The sequence below is a fragment of the Entelurus aequoreus genome, linkage group LG01, assembly GCF_033978785.1.
Source record: "Entelurus aequoreus isolate RoL-2023_Sb linkage group LG01, RoL_Eaeq_v1.1, whole genome shotgun sequence".
In the NCBI taxonomy this organism is placed as follows: Eukaryota; Metazoa; Chordata; class Actinopteri; order Syngnathiformes; family Syngnathidae; genus Entelurus; species Entelurus aequoreus.
The window spans coordinates 48225863-48229516 of NC_084731.1; positions in this window are offsets into that span (position 1 = coordinate 48225863).

The window sequence follows — 3654 nt, forward strand, 5'->3', positions numbered from 1 at the left end:
TACCGGTCCACCACCCCCCCGTGCCCCTGTCGTCATCACCTGTCTGACAAGCCTGTAAATGTGTTGGTCATGTATGATGTCTTTTTGTTATTTTTGTTCGTGATGTGTAATGTCTACTGTTTAAATGTACGGCAGTGAAAATGTATTTCCCCAACGGGGACCAATAAATCTAAATCAAATCAAATCACGTTGTGACATTGCTGGTTTTACAAGCAGAGGAGCATGTTCGGCAGCGCACAATCACAGAGTACTTACAAGCAGACACAGTGTGTAGACAGAAAAGGGAGAGTGGACGCATTTTGGCTTAATACACTAATACAACTTAATACAATAAAGGTGAAGTTATAACACTGAAACACTCTCAGGAAGAGGTGCTTTAAGACATGGCTAGCTAGCTAGCGGCTAAAGTTCAGCCGCAGTCAGCAGTGTTTTAGCTACTTCTAAATTACTAATCCTCTCCTCCATGGAGACAAACAGAGTAAGTTTCTTACAAGTATCATCCCTGCAGGACGAGGAATAGCTAAACATGTTTCACTACACACCGTAGCTCACCAGCGTCACAATGTAAACAAACGCCATGGGTGGATCTACACCTAACATCCACTGTAATGATACCAAGTACAAGAGCGTATCTAGTCGATACTACTATGATTATGTCGATATTTTTTGGCATCACAACATCTTCTTTCGTTTTAAAAAAATGTATATTATATTCATAAACTCAGGAAATATGTCCCTGGACACATGAGGACTTTGAATATGACCAATGTATGATCCTGTAACTACTTGGTACCGGATTGATACCCAAATTTGTGGTATCATCCAAAACTAATGTAAAGCATCCAAACAACAGAAAAATAAGGGATTTTTACATTTTAACAGAAGTGTAGATAGAACACTTTTCCCCCTTTAAGCAGATAGTAACAGTAAATGAACAAGTAGATTGATAATTAATTTTCTACCACTTGTCCTTAATAATGTTGACAAAATAATAGAATTATAAATGATACAATATGTTACTGCATATGTCAGCAGACTAAATGAGAAGCCTTTGTTTGTTTACTTACTACTAAAAGACAAGTTGTCTTGTATGTTCACTATTTTAAGATTTTTTGTTAAAATAAAGCCAATAATGCAATTTTTTATGGTCCCCTTTATTTAGAAAAGTATCGAAAAGTACTGAAAAGCAGAGGTGGGACCAAGTCATTGCTTTGCAAGTCACAAGTAAGTCTCAAGTCTTTGCCCTCAAGTCTCGAGTCAAGTCCCGAGTCAAGACAGGCAAGTCCTGAGTCAAGTCCAAAGTCAAGACTGGAAAGTCTCAAGTCAAGTCCCAAGTCCTGCATTTTGAATTTCGAGTCCTTTCAAGTCCTTTTAACCACATACCAATATATTTACACAGATTGTGTATGCTTTTAAAACGCTGTATTTATTTATTAAAACAAGTGCATTTGAAATTGCAGGAAAAAAAATAGTGCTGACATTGCACTTCATAATAGCACTATTATCCAGTCATTTTAAACATTTAACTCATTCCTTTACAGAATAAACACATTTGAAAAAACAAGTGCAACTGTACTTATTTGCACAAAAGTGTTAACATTGTATTTCCTTGGCACATTGCATTGTAACTACCGGTAGTTCCACAGCAGTTTCTATCCTGTTCTTACCTTATCTCATTGATCTCATCTCATACTGTATGTGTGTTGATGTGTGTGTACATATGAAAAACATAACAAAAACATGAACAAAACAATGAACAGAGTTGTACTTTTTAGATGTCAGGGCCCTATGCAATATGTTCACATATTCTTAATATAGTATACATTTTAACTGACCTTTATTTGACTATGTTTGTGTTTTTGTAGGTGGCTAAAATACGCGGTGCTGCTGATCGCCGTCTAACGTTACGTTACTGTGTGTGATACATTGACTAACGTAACGTTATGTTTAGGTACCTCATGCAACCCTGCTTAAAAAAAATCACTTGACAAAAAGTATGAATAAGGTAGCGAACTGCAGTGGACGCAACATATTGCCGTGTTTGCAATGACGTTATAACCATAGACATCTTATAAGTAGACGCAGCATTGGCTGCTTTGACACGAGCAATTTGGCCGCCATCTTGAAGTGGTGATGAGGAGCCGGCGAGCAGCCTAAACTGACAGTTGACAGGTAGAAAACAAAGATGGTGTTCAGCGTTTTCCAACTCAAATGAGCGGACTGTTGAAAATAGAAATCGGGTGATTACTTTTCACAAGTAAGATTTAACATTAACGTACTATTGGTTGTATTTTATGAAAATAACATTACCACAGAGTTGAGAAGGAGCAAAGATCTTTAATATTTGTATGTGAAAATCACAAAGAAATCTTCTGGGGGAGGATGACCCCCCTACATGGGTTTGGTTTACAAACTTTCAGCCCCACCTAAAACAAAATTCACCAGCCGCCACTGATTATGATGCATTCTCATTTTAGGCAAAATATAAGACAATACTTTCTTAACAGTATAATTGTAACCAGGAATAAGTCTTCAAGTAACAATATTCAAATACTAACATTGTTGGGTAAGACAGAATTTGGTTTTATTCTGAATCCAGTGAAACAGATTGGTGGTTTTAGCTGATATAAAGACTTACAGGTGTTTATATATGTTTATGTTTAAGTATTTGGCAGACGCTTTTATCCAAAGCGACATACATAAAAAATACATATAAAACAATGACTGTAAACATGATCATTTAAGGGAAGAATGTAATACAAAATATCAATACAAAGTGTCAAGACAGAATAAACTCTCTGCTGCTGCAGCAACAGAGATACAGTCTATAAGATATATAGATATCTAATGTATTCATACATTGTTTATGTAGGATATACGCATGTATATATAACCTAATCATATTGTTTCTTGAATTTAAAAATAGCTGACCGTTTTTTTCCCCTTTCTCTGGGATTATATTCCCAGTTTTGATCTCGGACGTCTGGTCACTTATAGCGTATAAGAATATTATATTACTGTTAAGCAAACTATGAATAATAAAACACGCCAAAACATGTGTCCTTTATCATAGCTACACATATAACAAAAAAGCGCGTGAAAATCAGTGGTATTCAGTGAGGTAAAATGAATTAAATGCGCTGACAGTTCATTGCTCCTGCCAAATAAATTGCACTAGTGGAGCGGATCACCACTCCAAGATGGCGGCCCCGCGTCTCGTCTGCGCCTGTAGGCAGTAGCGCACGATGCTGCGTACCCTTATAAGATGTCTATGATTATAACGTTAGCAGTGAGTTTACAGCCTCACTGATTTAACTACACAGCAAATAAAAGTCACGTTACTTAGCCAATAAACGTTAGCTTACATTCAAAACGTACCCTTCTTTGTGCATCTTCAAATGTCAAACGAAGTTGGAAGTTGTTACGTCTCCGTCTATAATATTCGAACTGCATGATTTGCATAGGGCTATTCGTTTTTTGTTGACCGAGTCGTAGTTTTAATACCCGAACGAAATTAACTTTGGCATAATTGTTTCTCACTGCCGCATTGTTTGACAATTCTTCTTCATTGGTTGTCCTGCAATTTTATTGGATGAGAGCTGTGGGATGAAAACAGCGTAGATCTAATTTGATTGGCTGTTGTACTGAGAGCAC